At 46.8% G+C, this 14,551-nt stretch overlaps 1 protein-coding gene across 1 annotated transcript in view; it reads right to left on the bottom strand.

Moving 5' to 3' along the window:
- Positions 1 to 14,551, bottom strand: part of LOC141167149 (uncharacterized) — a 1,037,600-nt gene that overhangs the window by 1,002,781 nt on the left and 20,268 nt on the right. The gene's annotated exons all lie outside the window — the stretch shown is intronic.

The following is a 14,551-nucleotide window of genomic DNA, read 5'->3' as shown; positions in this document are numbered from 1 at the left end:
TGTGCCATAATGAATGGTAGCTGTACCCCTCTAGCTTTCATTCCAGCTCACTGTTAAATTTATTTGATGCTGGCTCCATTGGTCCAGCCATTTCTCCAAAGTGACCCAGGAACCGTTTTTCAACTCCTGGCTACAAAGTAGTTTAATGTCCTGTGAGCAGCATTCATGGTCTAAATGTGCTCCCATTGGCTGCAGTGGCTCCAGATTTGTCTCCTGTCGAGCACATCTGGGAAATAATTGGTCAATAATCACACAGGAGCTGCCAGCTCTGGATCTTGATGATTTGCCCAACTGCATTTAGCGTCAGAACCTTCCTCAGACGACCATTAATAACCTCAGTGATAGCAGCCAAGGTTGGAAGTGCCGGGATTTTTGTGCGTGGAGCTCAAACTCCTTACACATTTAATTTGAGATTTTTGGAAAATTTTGTTTACATTTTTTCACCATTTGCAGATCAGTAACATCTTCATCCTGTGATTTCCATAATTCCACAACTTTTCCTTTTTGGTGTTGTAATATCAATGATATGACGTGTATTAATCAGTTCCAGGTCATTGTCACCCTCCTCTGGCACTTTTTAACAGTATAAATTGTCCCCTCAGCAAAAGGATCCCAAAATGGCTATGGATCCAGTCATCAATGTTTACTCACACTGTGCTGTAATGTTGTGGTGATTTGGACCCACTCTAGGTCTCTTTGATAACTCTGCCTCGAACAGAAGTGCATACAAGGTCATCACAATATCTCAGCAGTGCAACCTCAGGTTTTGTAACATCTCAGCCTTTGTGTCACATGAAAATCACAATAGACTTTGATGTTTATGGTAATTAGGATGCATTAGAAAATGGCACCATTCCCACCAGTGTCTATTAAAGTTAATCGAGGGTCTTTGATTGTAATGGACACTATGTAACTCTTTACATACACACCTGAGTTCAGGGGTGTAACATGAAGCACCTGGGCACAAAGTACAAAATTTCAAACAAGGCCCCTGAACAGTCTAACATTGTTTGCAGCAAGGTACCAGGACCATGTGCAACTCTACCCTCTGCACTCCATGTGGTGACGAACCTATCCAGGTCTTAACTTGATTGTGGACCCTTTTTGATCAGTCAATCATGGGACACCTGCAATTTCTGGAACTTCAGTGATGAAAAAGGAACCTAGGGCCAATTAGGAGGCCACTGCTTGATGGGTATGGTCACGATTGATGCATGTGCATGAAAAATTGGTGTATTTTTCTGTTGTCGGTTGACTTTATGATGTTGTGAAGATCTGAGGTTGTGGCTTATAATAATCACCAAGCCGGTTAACAATGCAACTATTTTTTTATTCCTTACATCCATGATTTTACAACAATTCCAGGTAAATGGGCAAAATACATTGTCCCAGTCCACAAGATCCCCTCCCCGGGGCGGTAGTTCCACTGCCTTTGTACCAGGCGATACTCACTGTCTCCCAACTCTTGGTTGGCCTACAGATTTCGTATCGCCAGCCAGTATAGTCTGCAGTAACAGTCCACGCTCCTCTAGACGACAGATAAAACGATAGACGCAAAGGTATCCAGCAGCAAAAATCCTTAAGAAAGTTCATCAAATCGAGACGACAGATCCCACAACTGCAGCACGTTTAACCAGCCCAGTCAGCATCTCTAAACTCCATAGGCCGTCCATGGGCTCCAGGACCTCAGCCTAGATCCACTCCCTTCAACATCATTCCACACTCTTCCAATAAGCATGTGTCTTCTTTTCTTCCCTCCCTGGGATCAGCCCCCTGAATGGGCAGAAGTGTTCACAAACTTCCCCCCAAAGCTAACTTTGCATTGGTGGAGGCATTTTTTTCAGATGGAACCAATCACCTGGGACTGCATGTGAGACTCCCTGTGGTGACAGCTCTGCTGGGTCTACTATCCCCATCCACACAATGGGACTAGTGTCTGGTAGAGCAATGGCCCCGAGAGACTAATGAGATTAATGGAATGATTACTTTATATTTATCTTTAGCGATCTCCTGTCTAGCCTTATGTATACATAAGCTCTAACCAGCACCTCTTTCTCTGCTTACTGTCACTGAATGGAAACGTTGATTCGTTAAGCTGAACACTTTCCAAGTGATATTAGTGCACTTAAACTGACGAGTAAACAAATTTCTAATTAAACACAACAAGCAAATCTCTAATAAAACACAGTAATAAGATTGATGGAACCAGTGCTTTGTGCTGGAAAAAGTCTGCATCCCTTAGAGCCGCGGACTCCACTCTATGTGCCTTGGTTTAATAGTCTTTACAACAAGGCCAACTCCTCACAGACATCATTTTTGTGGGGAACATTCAGACATTGTTAAAACTTTGCTTTTGCCGTGTACACAGGGTCGGACTGGCCTGGCGGGGTATCGCGGAAATCCCTGGTGGGCTCTTGCTGAGGAGAGAAGAAAAAAAATAGAAATATACATATATGTGTGTCCGCGGGCCCTTTAAAGTGGAGGGGCATCTGCGACACTCAGGACAGTGGCTGGCTGGGCAGTGGAAGCCGGGGAGCAGGGGTTGCGTGCATGGCCGTGGACCCTTTTGAAGAGCCTGAGCACACACATGCCTCCACAGCCAGGGGAGCACGCCCAGCATGGGCCCTTTTGAAGAGCCTGGACATGTGCACAGGCCTCCACAGCTGGGGGAGCGCGCACTGCCGCATCACAGTTAGCAAACATGTCTACATAAAGTGATGTCACGCCGTGCGCCCTGGACTGCTGCTTCACGCTGTAGAAGAAACAAGCCAAGGTAGTGTAATAATATTAACACCCTTAATATTTGTGTATGTTTATGTGAATCAATATGTGCTTTTGTATATGTTGTGACAAAGTCACTGGCAAAGTACTGGAGGAGAGATGTGTAGCACTGAGTTTAATAGCTGCAGTAATTGTACATAGGAAAAAGGTTCCAGCACATGAGTGGGTTAAACAGCCATCTTTGGTGATGGGATGATTGAACACCTGTAGAAAGGGAGGAACTCAGAGGCTAAATTCTCAGCCTGTCAGAGCATTTGGTGTGGGGAGGGCCTGGAGGTGAAAGCTCTGAGCTGTATTTGTCATAAGACAAACCTGGGATTGGTTGTTCCTGAAGGGGGCAGTTACCCGTAGCAACAAGGACTGTGCCATACGTTATGGTTATGTTTTGTTTTTCCTGTTAGGCCAGGAAGGCTGTGTTTGTTTTTACTACCATTGCTGTAGTTTATGCAGTGCTCTTAATAAACTCAGCAGAAGATTTAAATAGACAGTGTTTCTGTGTACCTCTATGTGCAACTTAGTGAGCCAATCTACCACAATTGGTGTTATAAGTGCGGGCAAGATCCCCAGGAAGCAAGTGTAATGGCTGGGGGCATGTCCTGGGTGAAGGCAGCTCTGAGCATTGAACAGCGGTCAGACAAAATGGAGGAGCAGATCAAGCATCTGGACCAAAGCCAACACCAACAGCAAATGCAGCAGCAGCAGCAATGGGAACAGTAGCAGCAGCTCCAGCAGCAAAGGGAGCAGTATTGGGAGCAGCTCCGACAACAGCAGCAACAGATTGATTTACTCACCAAGGCTGTTCGTGGCATGGCAGCGGCTCAGACTCCAATGTCAGCTGAGGATTTCTCTGTCCGGAAGGCGATGAGGAGAACCTTGCAGAAAATGACTCCGGATGATGACATAGAGTTTTTTTTTAACTGTTTTTGAAAGGGTCGCCAATAGAAAGACACTCTCGCCAGAGCAGTGGGCAGAAGTCCTGGCACCATACTTAAAGAGGGAGTCAAAAAAAGCCTACTATGACTTGGCTTTACAGGATGCCAAAGAATATGAAAAATTGAAAACAGAAATTTTGGAGCGCTTGGGGGTGACAATGTTTGTCAGGGCACAACGGGTCCTCCGCTGGGCATATCACCATGACAAACCCCCTCGCTCCCAAATTTTTGATCTGCTACACCTTGTCCAAAAGTGGATACAGCCGGAGTCCTCTACCCCAGCGCAGATGGTAGAGCGAGTTGTAATGGACCGGTTCGTGCACTCCCTTCCGAGCCCGATGCAGACCTCGGTTGCCCAGGGAGATCTGTGAGGGGTGTGTGGAGAATGTCTACTCCACTCCCCTGTAGAACTGTACTGTTTTAGTAATTCTGTATGTTTTAGTCTTCTGAAAATGTCTTATTTTCAGGTACGGCCATTAGATGGCAGCAGATGTACTGTTTGATACTACATTACCCTTATGTCAGTGGGACACAGGGTTAACTAGTTTGGGGGCCGCCCTCATTGACAAGCTAGCGACTGAGGGATCTCTGGGAGTGAGATTCAGCCATCTTAGTTAACAAGCAGCAGTGAATGAGGAAAGATAGAGAAGAAGACAGACTGGTGTGTGTGGGAGAAACCAGTAGGATTAAGAGGAACGGGCACACCACAGTATAATGTATACTCTAAAGGTCAATTTGTGGATCCTGGCCTCTTCCAGCCGATAGGCAGTAATGGACTTGCCTGGACTTGGGAGCCTCAGAAGCGAGGTAGTCCCTGCTAGAGTCAGGTATTGGGAGCCATAGGTGGAAGAAGGAGCTTCCCCTCCAGAAAGTCTAGAGGCAGTTTCCCCCTAGGTCCGAGTCACACTGTGATTAGCACCGTGTGGGGATTGAGACTGTGTTTTACCATCTGTGAATGCCGTGTTTTGCAACAAGTGTTGTACCTGTTATCCCCTGTTTCTAAGGCCGTGCTGAAGAAGTAAATTGGACTGTTTTGTTTTTAAAGAACTGTGTCATCTTTCATTAAAAGAACAGAAGATCTGCACCCATCTGAACCAAGGATGAAAGTGAGTAAAGACTTCCACAGCATACAGCCCAAAGTATAGCACACCACACACACCCAGGGACAAGCACGTCCCCATATTTCTGTAGCGGGCCGGGGTGATAAAGAAAACACAACGACACTCGCCCATGACTACCACCCTGCCTCCCGTTACAGATCCCCAGAATGACGATGACTTGGTTGGACTGGTCGAAAGGTATCAAGGGGTCGACGGGTCCATGGGGAGGCAAACCATTCCATACTGGGGGGAGGAGGTTAAAAAGGGGGTGTGGTGTCCAAAGTCCAAGGGGGCGGCAGAGGTCATGCCAAGGCCCTCATCGGGGGATGTAATTTGCTGGAGATGTCACAGTCCAGGTCATATAGCAGCCCATTGTCCCCTGACCATCAAGCAATGGACTGTAGCATGGGACACCAGCGTTCCTTCTATGCATATCCAGCTTGCAGTGCGGACTGTCCACCCGGCAAGGGACCACAAGCTTGTCCTGTAACAGTGAATAGAATGCAAATCAATGAACTACTAGACTCAAGAAGTTTGGTGACCCTCGTTAGAGCCACACTCCCTGTCCAAATTTATCCCTGGGGAGAAGGTTGACGTCCGCTGTATTCATGGGGATGCTAAAGACTATCTGGTGGCTAGAGTGGTCATTGTGACTGCCCGAAGTACTGATTCACATGAGGTCGGCGTGGTCCCGGATTTGATGCACCCAATCATCATAGGCCAGGACTTTGTGTTGTTTTGGGACTTGTGGCGGAGGGGGAGAGACCTGGATTACTTGGGTAAGAAATGGGTTGGCCCTAAAAAAGTCTCACCAACTACAGAGTCTGATGGGTTTCTGTGTAATGGGTGAATAGGATAAGGTACTATATCCTCTAAGGCAGACATTCCGGTGATAGGGGTGACCAGAGGTGAAAGATCTGAGCTGGTTTGGTCATAGGAGGGAAAGATAAACCTGGGATTGTTTGTTCCTGAAGCGGGTGGTTATCCGTAGCAACAAGGACTGTGCCATACATTATGGTTATGTTTTGTTTTTCCTGTTAGGCCAGGAAGACCGTGTTTGTTTTTGCTAACATTGCTGTAGTGCAGTGCTCTTCATAAATTCAGCAGAAGATTTAAAGAGACAGTGTTCCTGTGTACCTCTGTGTGCAACCAAGCGAACTGATCTACGCACCATAATGTTTATCTGTGCATGTCTGTGTGTGTGTGTATGCGTGTGCATCTGTCTAGGTATGCATGTGTGCATTTCTGTGTGTGTGTAGTGTGTATGTGTGCACGCGCATGTCTTTGTGTATCTGCGTGTATATGTCTGTGTGTTTTTGTGCATGTGTACACGTGCGTGTCTGCCTGGATGTGTGTGTGCATTTGTGCATGTTTGTGCGTGACTGCATGCCTTTGCTTGTCTGAGTGTGGCCCCTTTAATACATACCAGGATTCATGATGCACAGATACAGCAGAGAAATATATATGCTTGCTTGGCATTACTGTAATAGTCCAGGGTGTGTTTTGGCCGACCGTGTACCTCCCCCTCAGGTGACTGGTCACATGACTGTGACATAGCACGGGTCCTGTGCACACAGAATGTCTGGTCACATGACTGACATCAGCACATGTCCTGTGGGTGTGTACTACAGGATATATAAACCCTGGTAGTCTTGAGACGGGGTGTGTAAGGCGTGAGGCCTGTTCCCATGTGGGACACCGTTAGTGTGAAGCCTGGTGAAGCCTGACAGGTCGAGGCTGGATCCTTAGCTGTGTAAGTGATGCCAGTGGCCTTGGAGGGCAGAGGCTTGAAAGACAAGAGTCCTGAAAGGCAGAGGCTGGATGTTAAGTGTGAAGACATACCAGTAGCCTTTGAAGGTACGAGGGCTGGAGACCCCCACCTGGGAAGCCTAAAAGCCACAGCGGTGGCAGAACGAAACCATTAAGACCCGGCCAAAAGGTAAAAGCGGTACGTTATATGGACACTGTTATAGTTACTTTGCTGAAGGCTGTAACTGGAGCCAAGTGGGCATAGCTGCCACTGGAAAGGCTCGTGGACATTATATGTGTGATAAGAGGTTTATGATAAATAATAAACTGCTGAATTATGAAATACCGGAAAGACATTGCATGTGTGCTTTAATTGACCTGGTGCAGCGAGTATCCCCCAGTATGATGACTAGCGCTGCCTTACAATATATATATATATATATATATATTAGTGCAATGCAAAGATTTCACTGCTTACATTACATGACCGATATCTATTGTAAATTCCACAATAGCTCAGAAACCGGCAAATCGCTCCACACAGTATACTGGCCTCCATATAACGCTCCATACAGAATACTGGCCCCCTTATAACACTCCATACAGTATACTGGCCCCCTTATAACACTCCATACAGTATACTGGCCCCCATAAAATGCTCCATACAGGATACTGGCCCCCATATAATGCTCTATACAGAATACTGGCCCCCATATAACACTCCATACAGAATACTGGTCCCCATATAATGCTCCATGCAGGCTGTTCCCCCCACATAATGCCCCATGCAGGCTATTACCCCCCTTATAATGCCCCATGCAGGCTGTTCCCCCCTTATAATGCCCCATGCAGGCTGTTACCCCCCTTATAATGCCCCATGCAGGCTGTCCCCCCCTTATAATGCCCCATGCAGGATGTCACCCCTCCTCTTTATAATGCCCCATGCAGGATGTCACTCCTCCTCTTTATAATGCCCCATGCAGGATGTCACACCCCCTCTTTATAATACCCATGCAGGATGTCACACCTCCTCTTTATAATGCCCCATGCAGGATGTCACACCCCTCTTTATAATGCCCCATACAGGATGTCACCCCTCTTCTTTATAATGCCCCATGCAGGATGTCACCCCCCTCTTTATAATGCCCCATGCAGGATGTCAACCCTCCTCTTTATAATGCCCCATGCAGGATGTCACCCACCTCTTTATAATGCCCCATGCAGGATGTCACCCCCCTATTTATAATGCCCCATGCAGCATGTCACCCCCCTCTTTATAATGCCCCATGCAGGATGTCACCCCTCCTCTTTATAATGCCCCATGCAGGATGTCACCCCCTCTCTTTATAATGCCCCATGCAGGATGTCACCCCCCCTCTTTATAATGCCCCATGCAAGATGTCACCCCTCCTCTTTATAATGCCCCATGCAGGATGTCACCCCTCCTCTTTATAATGACCCATGCAGGATGTCACCCCCCCTCTTTATAATGCCCCATGCAGGATATCACCTCCCCTCTTTATAATGCCCATGCAGGATGTCACCCCATCTCTTTATAATGCCCCTTGCAGGATGTCACCCCCCATATAATGCCCCATGAAGGATGTCACCCCCCTCCTCCTTATAATGCCCCATGCAGGATCTCACCCCCCCATATAATGCCCCACGCAGGATGTCACCCCCCCTCTTTATAATGTCCCATGCAGGATGTCACCCCATCTCTTTATAATGCCCCATGCAGGATGTCACCCCCCCGATGTAATGCCCCATGAAGGATGTCACCCCCCTCCTCCTTATAATGCCCCATGCAGGATCTCACCCCCCATATAATGCCCCATGCAGGATGTCACTCCCTCTCTTTATAATGCCCCATGCAGGATGTCACCCCCCCATATAATGCCCCATGAAGGATGTCACCCCCCTCCTCCTTATAATGCCCCATGCAGGATCTCACCCCCCCATATAATGCCCCATACAGGATGTCACTCCCTCTCTTTATAATGCCCATGCAGGTTGTCACCCCCTCTGTTTATAATGCCCAATGCAGGATGTCACCCCCTCTATTTATAATACCCCATGCAGGATGTCACCCCCCCATATTATGCCCCATGCCTCCATACATTAAAAAAAAAATCAAATACTCACCTCACTCCTCCTCACCTGATGCCGCCGGCATCTTCCAGCTCTGCGCGGCCTGTGACGACTCAGGGGAGGGCGCGGTGGAAAGACGTCACCGTGCCCTCTGATCTGAGATGTCACAGGGAGTGCACAGCAGGAAGACAAGGGATCTGCGGAGGCATGGGGAGAGGTAAGTATCCGGCTGCCGGGGTCCTGAGCAAGCGGGGGAGAAGGGCGGGCGCTGGCACTGCTCCCCTCCGCCATAGCCCGGCGGGGTGCCCGACCGCCAGTGGGCCCCCCCGCCTGCTCAGGGCCCCGGCACTTGCCCGGGTGCGCTGGGTGCTGACACCGGCTCTGTGTCCGAGTGACTGTGTGCGCTCGCACATGCCTGTGTGTGCATGTCTGCATATACATTTCTGTATAAAAACACAAGAGAAGACTGAGTGTATAGCATATAGAAAAGGGCTTTATTAGTAGAAATATAAATACATCATATTACATATATAGTAAGTAAATACAGATAGGGAGACGATACAGAACCACGGAAGTACATAGCAGCTAACCGCAGCTAATCATTGTAGCAGAATAGTGTGGAAAAAAGGGGGGGGGAGGAGGGGAGAGCGACCCAAAATAGTATGTGCTGATAAATAACAGGATAGGGGAGGTATATGCAAAAGGATATCAATACTTCAAATAATGGTGGATACATATCCCATATATCCCCCTAATGGGGCCAGAGTAGATAAAATCGGCATGCGCCACTCACGCCTTCCTCTTGGCGGCCATTTTCTTCCGGTCACAAACGCGCACATGTGACCCCGCTTTGGGGGGATATTTAAAAAGACGCCGGCGCCTTCACTGTGACGCCTCTTGATAAAGCGGATTTGCGAAACGCGCGTCGAGGCCCGCAGGTCCCATATTGGTCTGCTCCTGCCTTGTCCCCTGGCCCCCTCCTTGAGCGTCCCTTGGTTACTTTCACTGGTGAGTGTATTTGACATTATGGATTTTATCTACTCTGGCCCCATTAGGGGGATATATGGGATATGTATCCACCATTATTTGAAGTATTGATATCCTTTTGCATATACCTCCCCTATCCTGTTATTTATCAGCACATACTATTTTGGGTCGCTCTCCCCTCCTCCCCCCCCCCTTTTTCCACACTATTCTGCTACAATGATTAGCTGCGGTTAGCTGCTATGTACTTCCGTGGTTCTGTATCGTCTCCCTATCTGTATTTACTTACTATATATGTAATATGATGTATTTATATTTCTACAAATAAAGCCCTTTTCTATATGCTATACACTCAGTCTTCTCTTGTGTTTTTATATGTATCTTGAGTTAGCAATCTTTTGTGCGACTATGGGGTGCGAGTTGTGGCTCTTCCGCACTCCATTCTCGTGATTCTTATTATACTGGCCGAAGTGTTTATCATATACATTTCTGTGTATATATGTGCGTACCTGAGTGTGCATTTCTGTGTGTGTATTTGCGTGTGTCTGTGCATGACTGCATTTGCATTTCTGCGTGTGTACATGTGTGGTGTCTGCACGTGTGTGTTTGCCTGCGTGTGTATGTGTGCTTGTGGGTTTGCCTGTGCTGTGTGTGTGTGTGCATTTCCACATTTCTGGGTGTGCATGTCTGTGTGTGCATGTGTATATGTGTGTATCTGCACACACATGTGTGTTTATGGTGCGCTTCTGCATGTCTGTGTGTCGGTGTGTGTGTGTCTTTGTGAATGTCTATGTGCTCTTCCGAAGTTTTATTACAATTAGGGAGAGATGGGCGAGAAATTTTAGAAGACAGTATGGGGAGAATGCTTGAAGAAATAGGATAGTGAATGGGTGAGGGAACAGAATGGGGAAAGGGGATGTATGACGAGACAGTATGGAGAGCGGAGGGGATGTGTGAGGAGACTATTGAGGGGAATGATGTGAGGAGACAGTATGGGGGGAGAAAAGTGTGAAGGGACACAGAGCAAAGACTAGGTAGTGTGGGGAGAGGTATAGAGAGGGGGCAGTATGGGGGGATGGTGTGAGGGCACAGCAAGGAGGGAACAGTATGCTGAGAAGGTGTAGTGTGATGAAGGGGCACAGTATAGAGACGGGGAAGTATAGGGGGTACACCATGTGAGAGGACAATCTGTAGAGGAGACCCAGTATAGAAAAGAGAGGACAGTATGGAGGACATGTACCATAAGAGGGGTAGAGTGTGGGAGTCATATTTTGTGCAGGTAGCACTGTGAGAGTTAATAGTCTATACAGGGGATCAGTATAGGGCAGATATTGTTATTCAGGAGCATTATAATGACACTGCTATCTTTAAAGGCATCATGTCGGGATATGCTACAGAAGACCAGAGAAGATGGAAGTCTGCCGAGACGAGCTATGGATGAGAAAAGTCATCATGGAGTCTGGAAAAGATGGAGATGAAAAGAAAGAGAATGACTCTAATCAGAGAAGATATCTTGGGCTACAACCCCACTATCAGTATTCGGTCAGTATTTTTTCTCAGGAGTGGGTGATAAAAGCAGAATTGGTGACTTCTTTCTATTATGCCTTTTCTCTGATTGATTGTTCTTTTCCTGGTTTTTGCTCCCACTCCTGAGAAAACTGAAACTGAATACTGATAGTGGGGCCATGGCCTTAGGTAAGATACCTGGATGTAAATGTTTATTTGTGATACTGCCTGCATCTCATCAGTATTGTGGTTCCTGTATGGTCCGCAGTCTGATGATGACTGGTAACAACAACTGCCAGTATCTCCATTGTTAAAGACAAACTGAGAGTTTTAGGTTCATGCTGGACAAAGGTATATGGGGTTGACCTGACATTACAATTGTTGTACCATGTACTGATGGTGGTTCAGGTGATGTATTCATGTACTGTTGTGTGTGCATGTCTGTGCGTGTCTGCGTGTTTGTGTGTGTCTGCCTGTGTGTCTGTATCTGGAATTATATGTATTTTTGTAAGATGCGCGTATGTAATAGTATATGGTGGTGTGTAATAACATTCATATGCTTGGAGCACATTTGCTAAATCTATTAGGGCTCTTTCACATGTGTTAGGGAACTCCATTTGTCTTTCCATGTTTAGGAACAGGCAAGTGAAATTTGCTAACCTTGACAAAACTGTCACCTTAGGGATGTGATTTATGTAGCGGCTTCAGGAGCTGAGCCTGCTCCATACTGGGCAGATGTTGGTTGTCATACATAGCCGGCATCTGCCTGTAACAGCAGTGATCAGAGCTCGCTTTGATTGCTGCTGTTTTAAGTATTTAAATGCCCTTGTCAATCAGTGACAGCAGCATTTAGATAGCACGATGGCCGGTGCATGCACTCACCAGCTCCCATCAGCCCCCTGTGACGCAGTTGTGAGTTGCTGATGGGTTGTCAGGTGTTGCTGCCATGTTAGTCATTCAGCTTGAGGTTGTGCTGCTTGGACGATGTCACAATCGAGGTGCCAGGATGTTATTGCACCGTGCTCACTTTGCAGTTAGCAGTGACTGTAATGTCTCCCTCCTTGCACCGACCCTATGACAGGAAGCGAGTGGCAGCAGGGAGAATAAAACTTAATTTTCTCCCTGTAGCAGACGCTTTTCCATTAAGCTGGCTAACCAGGCTTTAAACCCTATATACCTGCAGATTAACCATATATCTGCAGATAAATAGCGTTTCTCAAGGTGAGTAGTTACAATAAAAAATGTGTTAGAAGTTACCCTTAAAGCAGCTCTGTTAGTACAGAATGACTGTTCAAACGTGGTCCCACCGCTCGGTGCGTCACGGCGCGGCCAATGATTTATAAACATCTTCCCACCTGCTTGTTTTCCATCAATCTCCACAATCTCCCTCTAAGTTGATTGACAGCTCTGGCTTTATAGAGCCAGAGAAGGATGGAGATAAATGGAAACCAGCAGGTAGGAAGGTGTATATAAATGATTGACTGCCATGATGCACCGAGTGCCTGTATTTGGTTTGAACAGTCATTCTGCGCTGACAGGAGTCCCTTTAAGGCTACGGCCACACTATCAGTATTTGGTTGGTATTTTTCCTCATCATTTGCAAGCCAAAACCAGGAGTGGGTCTCTGATTGTTCCTCATCTGGTTTTGGCTTATAAATACTGAGGAAAAATACTTAACAAATACTGATAGTGGGGCCATGGCCTAAAGAGATGTCCAGACTGATTAACATTGTATATAACACTCACTTACCTCTTGAGAAAAGCTGCTCTAAGCGAAACGCGCGTCGAGGTGCATCCGCCACTACTGGTCCCCTGCGGCCCCGTCTGGCATTGGCATTACATTGTGATAAGCATTAACTATTCAAGCACTTACCTATTCAAAGCATTATTTATGTGTTAATTACGGTTTGACTACAGCAATATTACCATAGACAAATTTATGAATGGGTGGCCTATACTGAATATCCACATAGACTCCATTTGCCTGGATGGGATATAACATATCTTCCCATTGTGGGACCGTGGGTTCTTTCCTAGCACTTATCACTTTTTTGTCTTTTTAGATATGTATGTTGTATTTAAACGGTGGTAATGTTTATCAATTGGCTTAATAAAAAAATGTTCTTCTATTTATTCCATTTATGCTCATGGTCTTTTTTGTTTGGAATTGTATATAATGCACCCGGCATTATACAGTGGAGAAAGTAAGGATTTGATACGCCGCCGATTTTGCAAGTTTTCCCACCTGCATAGAATGGAGAGGTCTGTAATTTTTATCGGAGGTCACTTCACCCGTGAGAGACAGAATCTAGAAATAAAATCCAGAAAATCACATTGTATCATTCTTACATAATTAATTTGCATTTTATTGCATGAAATTAGTATTTGAAACAATAGAAAAACAGAGCTTAATATTTGGTACAGAAACCTTTGTTTGCAATTACAGAGGTCAGACATTTCCTGTAGTTTTTGACCAAGTTTGTGTAACATCTCTGGCGACGTGCTCTCACCATGCAAGACTGCCATCTTACATATCAATCCAGGCTGCCCACTTTGCTCCATTACCTGCTGTGTCTCTTGTCTGATTGCTTAGGGCGGCGGTGCGGTGACTGCCTGATTCTTATAGTTACTGTGTGCACACTCCTAATGCCTCCCCAGCCTATTGCTGTGAGTCAATGGATACTTAAACCCCCTCCACCCAGTAGGGGGTGCCTGAGCAACACTTCCCTTCAGTGTGTTTCTTGCAACTGAGTTGCCAGGTCCTGTCCTGTATCTTGTCTGTTTCCGCCACCCTGGGGGCTGTATACCCAGGCCTGTTACCTGTATCTGTGACTTCTAGTCTGTTCCACCACCCTGGGGGCTGTATACCGAGGCCTGTTGCCTGTATCTGTGACTTCTAGTCTGTTTCCGCCACCCTGGGGGCTGAGTTCCCAGGCTTGTTCCTGTATCTTGTTCCTGATCCAGTTCCTATCTGAACTGTGTCCTAGCCTGTTACCTGTTTGTTTATATGTCCGAACCTTCCCTTTTCTTGCAGTGTCTGAACCTGCACCTAACTCCAACTCATTGTCTCTGTACTTCTGTTTGTGAGTTTTGTGTCCACTCGCTACTTCATTGTAAGTACCTTGTGTGTATCTGGTTCTGCTTGTCCCGTTTCCCTGCCTCCGTATCTACCTCCTGTGTTCTAACTATCTTCCTGTGTTTTCCAGTCTGTTCCATGTGAACAGAGCCCTGTCCTGTCTGCCTGCCCCTTCTGCTCTCTTCTGCTCTGCTTGTTCACCGCACCTGCGGTTTCGCTCTGCTTGTTCACCCCACCTGCGGTTTCGCTCTGCTCTGCTTGTTCACCGCACCTGCAATTTCGCTCTGCTCTGCTTGTTTACCGCACCTGCGGTTTCGCTCTGCTTGTTCACC

Source organism: Phyllobates terribilis, unplaced genomic scaffold (assembly GCF_046119375.1).
Source record: "Phyllobates terribilis strain yellow unplaced genomic scaffold, ASM4611937v1 Scaffold_11__3_contigs__length_659146591, whole genome shotgun sequence".
Taxonomy (NCBI): Eukaryota; Metazoa; Chordata; class Amphibia; order Anura; family Dendrobatidae; genus Phyllobates; species Phyllobates terribilis.
The sequence above is the reverse complement of the archived record's forward strand: the minus strand, read 5'-3'. Positions and strand labels throughout refer to the sequence as shown.